General features: G+C 32.4%; 1 long non-coding RNA gene across 1 annotated transcript; it reads left to right on the forward strand.

Moving 5' to 3' along the window:
- Positions 1-7,362: 7,362 nt before the first annotated feature.
- On the forward strand, positions 7,363-8,724 carry LOC105322287 (uncharacterized). The gene is made up of 3 exons (XR_010707984.1): positions 7,363-7,743; positions 8,393-8,432; positions 8,587-8,724. It is a non-coding gene; the product is annotated as an uncharacterized lncRNA (long non-coding RNA).
- Positions 8,725-11,417: the final 2,693 nt, after the last annotated feature.

Below are 11,417 nucleotides of genomic sequence, written 5' to 3' on the forward strand. Positions count from 1 at the left end.
CCTTGCACTTCGTGCTCGGTCGATATGCTTTTCTGTGAAGTCGATATATCTATGGATCGACCTCATGAAAGGGCTATATTTGTATAATGTCACTATTCCGCTAAAGATATTGCCCCGGATAGATTTTATATCCTTTTACATTTTTTCATAAAACAAGATATTTTAATATCTTTTTTTTACTTTCTTTTATTTCATTTTATTTTACTTTGAAAGTTAAAATTTAAAACTCATATTATTTCAGAACTCAAACACGATATATATACATACATATAATTAGAATAGACAGAAATTACGGCGGTCTACATCAAAGAGACCTCGGTCATCATAAATTACCATTGCCACGATTAACAAACTAATATCAATATTATTAAATTGAAGAAAAATGTCAGTTGATGTATCAAAATAAAAAGTATAAAGTATAAAAAAAATCCAAATCACTTGCACATAAATAATTTGATTAAGGTCAAGATCTAGTAAATGAAAGGTGCCTAGGTTCATAAAGTTTAACATTTGATGCTTCATAACAATAGCTTTATTTGATAGGGTTTACCGGGGCTAAAAGTTTTGGTAAACACAATGAATAATCATGTTTTAAATTGTCATTCTCAATGAAATATGAAGGAATTGAGAAACAAATTTCGGAATTTTGTCCATTTTTGACTAATAAAATACATCTAGAATGCCTACAGTCATCCCTAAACCGAAATTAAACAAGCTTTTGACCTTCTCTTTAAAATGATGTTAAGAATACAGGTTTTGGGGTAACTTTTCCAATGATTTAACATAGAATGTCAAGAAATTGTTAAATGTTCTACATAAATCCTTTAAAACCGTAAAGAACGGGGAAAAGATTTTTCAAATCAATTATGTCGTTATAATGGTTCTAGCCCCAAAAAGACACTCCGGAGTCATTTAATAGCGAGCGCAGCTCGCCGGCGCGCAGCGCCGGCGAGCGAAGCGAGCTCTAAGAACCAGTGTGCGCGGGAAAAAGAACGAGCTAAACCTACAGTTCATCAAACAAAATTTTTTGTCTACGTCCCATAATGCTCTCTAATGTTTTCACCCGTGGTGCTATGCCAAAAATGGCCGACTTTTAACGCGTAATTTACGGTCACTTTAAGTTTGAAGACACGTTTTGAGTACCGCATATGCTTTGGCCAGACTCAAAAGATTTGTTGCATGCTTCCATACGTTCGTATTGAGTCGAGAAACGTAAACAAAGACGAACAAAGTCATGGATGACGTCACAGTGCACTCGCGCTATATTTCCCGCGAAAAATTTAGAGGTGGATCAAACATCTGTAATGAGTGTACTGGCTATTTCAGTATAGACTGCGATACCTGCCTTATCTGCTTATTGACATATGATTTGTTTTTAATCTTTTTTTTTATATAGAGATTTTATATATATATACTAGCAAAAGCCATACTTTACTGTCATATCGACCCATTTTAAGCTAATTGTGCATGCATGTACAGTAGGCAGGTAAGTATATGAGTAGGGAGGGAATAAACAATAGGGCATTTAGAACTAAATAAAAAGGAATAAAATGAAAAAATAAACAGGTAAAAAATTATGTAGATATTGCATATAGTCAGACAATTAAATTTAAAAGTGGGAAATTACACACCTACAAACAGGTACAGGGTCTCTCTCTCTCTCTCTCTCTCTCTCTCTCTCTCTCTCTCTCTCTCTCTCTCTCTCTGGGTAGGGTGTTGCGCTGTATGTATCATAACCATTAAAATTAGTACCTTTGGCATACTTATTGTAGAGCAAAAATTCTTTGACGTTTGTTGATACCGAAATAAAACTATAAGTTGACAATGATGCAAGGTATGTGTAATTCTTGCTGCGCTCGCCAGAACGGTAGCACCGTAAAACATATTAGATCTTGACCTTAATAGCGAGCGCAGCGAGGCGGCGCGAAGCGCCGCTCGCGTAGCGAGCTCTACCGGCAAGGCGTGTGTGAATAGAAAATTCGGACTAGTTGCACATTCATTCAACGGATTTTTTTGGCGTCAGTAAATCGGACCAGTAATGCATCGTTTTAATCGTCCCAGTAGTTCCCTGTAATCATAGCAATTTTTATCACTTCACACTCTCACGAGAATCAGCAAGACAAATTTAGACAGTAAAAACAATAACGATGTAAGCGACATACAGTCAATGTTACCTCTAAAGTTCACCTCAGTACACTTTCAATCAAAAATAATCGTGTGACGTCACAAACGTTTACACATTGATCCGATATATTTTTTCGGAGTCAGTAAATTTTGACCCACAATTCATAGTACCAATGGTTTCCAACCTCACGTTCCAACATCACGTTCTCCCGGGAATCAAAGTAAAACCTTTGAAAAGCTTATAAGATGTGTAATTTTAAGAACATCATGCTTTTTAAGTAAATAAAACAGTATACTTCGCATACTTTTATTTCTCAGGGGAGTTTTAAAGAGTAAGACGACACTTAACCAACGTCAGCTTTGACGTCACAATAAGCACTCATAAGGGGAAATTACTCTAATTGAAGTTATTGTAAATCTGCTGAAATGACCAAAATCCTCTCAAAATCTTGCAAAGGCTAAGATAAAGAACAGCTGACGAATAAGGACATTTCTTCAGATATAGGAAACAGTTGTAAATTGCACTAATTTGGATGAATGCTCACAAATATTTTATTCACTATAATTACGGTAATTTCCTGAAACGTAACGTTATACGTAGCAGCGCCTTTTTTTAAAGGGGGTGGGTGGATGGCAGCCTCATCCAAAAAATCTTTGCAAGCAAAAAGAAAAATAAATCATGAAAATTCTAATCCTTCAGCTCTTTAGCAGTTCAATGGTTTCTTTATTTTCACTTCCATTTATTACATGCGCCGGGGGGGGGGGGGGGGGGGGGGAACACTATGTTCTTTTAACATGATAAGCAAATATTTTTAAGCGTAAATTAAAAATAAAATTAAACATTAATTCTTTTTTTTAAGTGGAGGCGCAAATCCATGGTAAGTCGATTTTCTATGTATAAATTGACAAAAATGAAAAAAAATTTAGCATGGGGGGAGCTCTATGATGAGTCAAGTTTTATATGTAAGTTTAAGAAAATATGTCTACTGCAAAAAAAAAGGGGGAAATCAATCAATCAATCATAATCACAATCACTTTAAAAGAGGAGATGCAGTGCAATGAATATTTATATATTAAAATCTTTATTATTTAACAACATTGTATCTGAGATTAAACTATTGTTCTAAATATAAATAAATAAATTATAACAAATCTTATAAACTATGAATAATGAAAATTTACTGAAAAATAGGTATGTTTTATTTTTTGGCATTCATAATTTCACGTTGTTAATTTTATTTTATTAAATTTATTATAATTCATTGTTTGATCACATGCTGTGCTCGCCCCAACGGTCGCACCGTAAAACATATTATAAATTGAGTATAGGACCTACACTACGCTTTTGTTTTTTGGGTTTTTTTTGTTTTGTTTTGTTTTTTTTTCTTTTGGTTAGCTTTATATACTGTAGCATCAAATATCTAAACCCACACATACAAAATAAATTTCGACGAGCCCATCCTTGGTAAGAAAAACGTTTATGACCCTGTCCCATTGTCATTTTGAGAAAAAAATAATTGATTTTCTCTTACCGCTGACTTCCTGCTTGAGTGCTTCAAAAGTTCAGTTATTAAGGAGGCTGGGTGGTTAACAAAATAACCACCATATTTACCTCAAATTTAAAGGTATGGTTTTTGTAGCTATAAACTATTATATAGAAAAGAAAAAACATTTATTTTCTGTTTTAAATTTGGGAATTTTCCTAAATATTATATAGAACTCTTCTTTCAAAAGAGATCAACACTGTCTAAAAATGGCCACGACCATCGATCCTTAATCAATTTTCCAGTCTGAATGGAAATTTTCGTGAAAATAACAAACCTTAAGTTTAAGTATTCTATTTATAATATCAAATGCCACAAAGAGGAAGTTGTTGATAAACAAATTCACCAACACACACCCCCTGATAATTCCGGATTTGGCAATCACGTATAGTTTATGTATAGTATTTCAACCTTTGTTTTACTTACACACATAGCACGTTTGGGTCAATTTGTAGAACATAAACACATTCAATGGATATAGATAAAACAGGAAGGCTGTATGTCTGCTTCAAATCATTGCAGTGATATTCAAGGCCGTTGTAGTATTTTTGCTAATGTGTATACTTCAAAATTGTTTTTGTGATCGATTTGTACTTTGTTATTGTTTTTCAACAATAAATCCAATCACTGTCATTCGATTTTTCGTTTAAAAAGTAACATAAGTATTTATCATTCGTATTACAATCTAAAAATTCTCTCAAGTGGAACAAAATGCTGTTTTGGTTTTTGGTATTTATAACTATTGGTATTTAGTTTCTGTTAGATTTTTTTTCAAATCATTATTATAATCCAGTCAGCAGACCAAAATTAGTATGCACTATCAGAAATCATAAGATAATGAGCTTTAATTTCCAGGTCTGATATGCAGCAATTGGTCATTCCTACTTTAGAAAGGTATTACTGCTTTTTGCAAAATAAATCTGTGATATGGTATGACCAAAAACGAGTTACTTTCAATTGATGAATATAAGTGTTAGATGTGACATTGGTGTTTTTATAAAGGTTCTATTACATGATATGTACATTTTCCAGTGTCTTTGTCTGTGATAACACTACGAATCAAATTTGTAACATATAGTTCAATACATTTAATCGATGACGCGAAAGTCGTACCGTTGGAGCGCAAGCGGGGTTTGCATAATTATACAGCCATATAAAAATAACATAAAAATACCTATAATTTTATAAATATATCTACATGTATAAGTAATAGGGAATCATTCTTTGAATATTATGAGGTGATAATTATAGTCGGGGCTTAAACATATCTATTATAAAATCCTTTGGACCCTATTGGATTTATTCACGTCCCGACCAAGATCATCATGCATCTCTTGATATTAAAAGTATGATTCTTTTATTTTGAATAATACCAATAAAGATAAACGGACGTTGAATGAATAGCACATTTCAAATCGGTTCGTCTTTGTTTGCATTGTGATGTTTCTTGACTTATACGATGAGTGCGTGCAATTGACAAATAATGAATTAAGTCTTTATTTTTTTTTTGGGCTAAATAGCAATCAACCTTCTTGATTTTGATTATTGATTTGAATGTGCTTCTAGCCTTGTCATTTTTTTTTTGTTCCTGTTTGGTTTAAATTCTAGTGTTCTACATCTATCTACAAAGAATGTTGGCCGATCAAAATACAAAGGTACATCAAATTTTTTAGTACCTGAATGCACTTTTCTGTCATAATAGACAATTTCTACTGAAAAGCGGTAATTCAGCGATTCGCCAACTTATGCGTTTGCTGCAATAACAAAGAAATAGGTACGTTTGTACTTGCATCATGTTTCAATACACACATCTGTTCTGAGTTCTGGGATCGTATTACGCAATATTATTATTATTGTTGATAACAGTAACAAATGAAAAAGGAGTTTACGTTTTATATAATAGCAGCATAGGCAAAACAAAGACATTTAAACCGTATATTGATAAAATTGATAAGCGTTGCTTTTTCTGATTGGTTGATGTTTGTTATAGAGTACGCTTAGGAATTTACGACAGAACAAGGTAAAACTATTCCCATTGTGACTTGTCCTTCGTTTAAACAACAGCTGATGTAGAAGTAGTGTCATATAACCTTAGGTAACAGGATGTATAAAAGAAGTTGATCTCTCGAATTACTATTCAAACTTTCAAACGAGGATACACAACTGCGAAATAAATCATAAATAAAGTCAAACCAAGATTGTAGGGTCGACCGGAGAAATTTCTATAAAAAAAAATTACAGTACATTTTTGTAGCATGACTTTTTTCTGATTAAAGGTAGAGAATAATGAGATATAAAATACTTGATATGAAAGATTGCAAACATAAGCGCAATATAGACATTGTCAAATAAAGGTAAAACTTATGTTTTGTACTGTTAATAAAATTGTCATAATCCACTAAAGGGCAAACACAACTGAATTACTAGCTAAAGACGAATTTTGATTTCAGACTAGAGCATTTCTGATATATAATAAAATACACATTTTGAATAAATATGGTATAACATTAAAATGTCTGAAATATCCAAGTAAACAAATCTTGCTTAAATTTTAAGAAGATGTACGGTATTTGAATGTGGTTTTTAGACTTGTCATTTTTTCCTGTCTGGTTTAAATTCCAGTGTTCTACACCCATTTCCAAAGAATGTTGGCCGATCAAAAGGATTCCAAAGAAATGTGAAAAGGCATTACATATCGATCGCTAACAACAGGGAAAAGATAAAGCATATTTAGTGTCTAGTTTATCCCAGCGAGAACATATTTAGATTTTGTCATCAAGATCTTGTACTCTGATTAATGAGACGCTATACCAGAGAGTTGTTCTCAAGACGAGGATCCTAATTGTTTCCTAACCTGAAACAATTGCTTTGATCAGGCCTCAGTGCCACCAACCCTAAGTTTTGAGCTGATATTTTTCCATGTTGGTGGCTCCAAAATCGTATTGGAAGCTTTATGGAAAAGTCTTTTAAAATGTTGCTATCCAAGAAAAAAAAATCAATGTCTTAAGAAACTAAGTATGATATTCACTTATGAATGACTTTTCCGTTTGGGCTGCCAAAATGAGTCTAGCACGGTATAATTTTACTATTATGCATGATAACCTAAAAACCAACATAGCAGAAGTATTAAAACTGCAGTTATGCAGTATTTTATTTTTTCATATCAAGTGTGAAATGGCCATTGTTGCAGTATTTTTTGAAGTATTTTCTTACAAGTGGAAAAAAATACGATCGATATTGCTAAATAAAACATTCTTTATTTATGATCAAATCTGTTTTTAATTTTTAATAAACAACTTGATAACTCCCACATCTACCAACTAAAACATTTTTTTTCCTTTTCCCTCTCACATCTTATTTACACTATTCAGTTTTCAGAATTCGGAAATGACCATATACCCACTTATTTACAATGTAGTTCTATGATATAGTACAAATGTATATGATGGAAAATGCTAAGTCAAAACATCAAACTCTTACATCAAACGAACGTTTTCCTCTTTTGCTCTTACGTACATTGTTATATTTCCCCCTTAAACATAACGTCACTCGATCGCCAGTATTTTTAAAATATCCTTGATAACAAGGAAATATGTTTAACCTTCAAGTATATTAATACCTACGTGTTTGCGTCGATAAGTCTATAATTGGAGATTTTCAATTATGGCTAATTCTTTCCTCGTTTCATTTTTATGATGTACGTCGTATATCTTATACCGATACGCTGGGTTGACAATTTGGTGAATTCTCACAGCCATCTTTGAAAATGTCACCAAGATTGTTACACCGTTTATTCCTAACATGGACCTTCAAGTAAATTTTCCAGGACGTTGTAAGTGAAACTGTTACAATGGAAAAAGTGCCCACCCTAAGGGAGGTGTCCATTCAGCTACAAAGTACAACAATAGACATAAGGCTGAAAAACGCACAATTAGCTGGGGTCATTGAGTATTTAGACGCTGGATATGAGCCGCATGTACATGATTTTTGCCCTAACAGAGCAAAATTCTTGGATCACCGACTCTTGTCATTAAAGGACGACTTAAGAAATTTGGAATTTAATATTAAAGAATATGTAAGTAAGACCTAAAAATATGTATGATGTTGCTTGGTTTTTATTATTTTCGTGCTTTTATTGTTCCAAGGCTGTCCAAAGTTAATTTTATGTTTAACATCACCCAGACGCTTAAAACTTAAAATATATTGCTGGTTTTTTTGTTGTTTTTTTTAAAAATCCGTTTTAGCTAAAACACTGTTTTAGTAGAAATACATAACATCAGGGGACCAAAATGGATCATACATTTCGGATATTTATTGATGGATTCATTTTAACTGTTAGAATGTGTTATATATACTCAAAGCATTTAAATGAAAATCATTAATTTTGTTTGTAATTTTGTTTTCTTTTGAAATTCGAGCATCATGGGGCCAGTTCTTGACACATTAATCCCTCCTTTAGTGGTATATTATCATTAAGGTAACAACAAACGTTCAATTATATTTGGACAGCCTGATGTAATGGTTGCAATTTTGTGGTGTCGATTACTTCATGGAAAAAGGGGGGGGGGGGCTTAGTAAAGGGTATAAACAGGATTAATTGTGCACGTAATATGAGTGGGTTTTTTTCACAGATACTTTTTCTTATCAAGCATTGGGAGAACGTTTATGGTGTTTAAAATGGTGTTTGATATTTTTGCACAGTTGTTATACTATTGTCTTTGCAGGTATCAAAATTGGGAGAGGCTAGATTAAGAGTTCCAAAAGGTAATTTTTTTTTAAAAATTCCTAACTGACAGCTATCGTACTCATTGATACAAAAATTTGTTGATGCTGAAACTATATGAGAATGGCAAAAAAATTGACAATCTGAATGTTCCAAATCTGAATTGATATTGATGTGTGAACTCTTCTTTTTAAGGTGGCCCACATCCTTCCTCGAAAACTGACAGTGGAATTGGAATGCCGCCAGATACTAGTAGACTTTCACTTTGTCAAAAGAAAGAAGGAAATGATGTTGGTGATGGTGGTTTTTAAAGACTCGATTTTCCGCCGATGATGGAAATGGCGATGATTATAACCGATGGTGGTAGATTGATGAGCAATATGTACCGCAATGAGCTATATATACAGCATGATACAGTAAATATTCGTACTCAACGGCGATGTGTTTTCATTGGCAACGAAACGCTCTTTGTTCAACGTAATACAATGAAATTATTATGGTTCATTCATGTACTCAAACATTTAGCATATTCGTCAACGGTATCAAAAGTAATGCCATAGTCTAATACTTGTAAAATCCGTTGTGTTCTAAATGTAAAGATTATTGAAGATATTGCTCATATTATATATTATTTTGTACGTGTTTGTCAAAACGGAAATATATTATTTCTGTAATTCACATCATAATGTTATTTGTTGGTTATTTTATGCATGTAGATGTTTTGATGTATAATGATGTTTTACTAGTATTCAAGTCTTTCATTTTAAAAAAAAATGTTCATTTCCAACTAATGTTTTCTGTATGCTATATATTTTGAATAAAAAGATATCAACAAGCATTGCTGGTGGAGGGAGGGGCACCGTCTTTCTGCTGTGTAATATTTTCTTTACATGCAGCTAGGTCATGTAACACTATATATAGTATATAAATGTATATTTCATTGTACTTTTACGATTAACCATTAACCAAGTGCCCATCTACCTTTGCATCATGTATTATAATGACTGTTTTTTGACGTGTTTGGAATAAAAGATTCATTTTGTTTTTCTTTTTAGTGCTAACTTTTTAATTTAATACGGAAAAAAAATAACCGACTTCTAATTCAGAGATTTTGGTGAAAAAAAAATGAGTTTATCATAGTCTAGGAGGAAACTAGCAGAACAACTGTATTTGTTAACCAAATGGTAACCAATAGAAATAGCCAATTGTTCAGGTTTATATCATTTATGATATAATGAAAATTACAAAAAATGTTGACACACTATTCATTACACGGGAAATATTTAGAAAACTATTCAGGAAGATTTTCAATCTTGATCATTGTCCATATGACGATTTCATAAGTATTATTGTGATAGTTCATTTTTCATGAGTGTTTATGACTAATCTATGCAGGTCTAAATCCCATGACGAGCACAATTTCTTAGGTCAGCCAGTGTCACTCTCAACACATTAGTGAGCAACAACAAGCTTACGTCATGTGTAACGATGTGCCGAATCATTACGCCGTGCCAAGGTGGCATTAAAGGGGCATGGTCACGATTTTCGTCAAATTCTATTTTTCTATTTTTTATTATTAACAATGCTTAAGAAATGCATTTCTAATGATCAAATGAAATTTGAAAGTCAGTCTTTTAAGTTTTAAGCAAGATACAGAGCTCACAAATCTGTGTCATGTAAACAAGGCTCGTGCCCTGTTTTTGTTTACATAGGTTCAATATACCAATTAAAAACCTTTTTTAAGCTGATTTTTCTATCTTCTTATTCATTTTAAGCATATCTACACAGTTCCTAACGTTTAACACATTTATTTTAGGTCTAAATTTAAGATTTTCACTTCAACATTCAAAATGTAAACAAAAGCTTTGTTTACATGTCAAAGAATTGTAAGCTCTGTAACTCGCTTATAACTCAACAAATGACACTCAAATTTTGTTTGCCTATTAAGAATGCCTCACTGAAGCATTGTAATTATTCAAATCGGAAAAATAATTTTTGACCAAAATCGTGACCATGCCCCTTTAAGTAACATCCATACATACCAAATGATAGACTTTTGTCTAGATTGTATATAACCACTTTTTTATGTGTGTCTCACCTGACAGGTGATATATTTACCTTTAAAAATTAATATCCCGTAGGAAAACAATATTTCCCATAGAAGAAATAATTTTCCTACGGGAAATATTGAAAATTCTATGTATTTTCTAAAAATCCTACAGGATTTATAATTCCTTTGAGAGAAAAGTATTTTCTGCAGGAATTTGATTCAAACAGGTAGTTTTCTGATAAGAAATTAAGATTCCCTATCGGATTTTAAAATCCTATAGGAGTTTTGTTCAAATTTTATCGGAATTTAAATTCCTTTAGGAAGTTTCATTTTCACTCTGGTACCTACCCTATAAGAAATATTTTTTTCTTATGGGAAAAATAATTTTCCTTTAGAAATTTGTTAAAGGTAAATATCTCACCTGATATACATGTACATTAAAAACAAAGGTTGTTATAAACTCTTTAAGCAATGGTCCATCATACATGTATGGCATATTTGAATTTTTCGTTACAGCTTAGACAGGTGCAAAAATGTCATCTTGGCACTGGCAGAATTATCCGGCACAGTGCATTGTTCTTACGTATAATTTAATTTGTTTTCCACTCTAAGCTTTCTTTGCTAGTTTTCTCAATTCTTAAAATATTTGCATATCTACACTGTTAGAACTTAACGGTTAAATACTCTTGAACGAACTCTTGAACGAACGAATATAAATATTAAGTGTGCGTTTTTGACGATGGCAAACATTGCACTCTCGTTTAAAAACTCGATCTATCAACCTCCAGTTCCGTTCAGAACTCCAAAAACGCATTACCTTCCTTAACTACAGTTAAAAATAAAATGAAACCACGCAACTAATAGTAAACAACATTTTCAATGATCATGCATGACATCATAAATTTACTACAATGGTTTACTGACATACTACTATTCACCATTAGCGCCAGTAGATTTTTTTTTTTGGCGGGATATG

The sequence above is a fragment of the Magallana gigas genome, chromosome 7 (genome assembly GCF_963853765.1).
Source record: "Magallana gigas chromosome 7, xbMagGiga1.1, whole genome shotgun sequence".
NCBI classification, from domain to species: domain Eukaryota; kingdom Metazoa; phylum Mollusca; class Bivalvia; order Ostreida; family Ostreidae; genus Magallana; species Magallana gigas.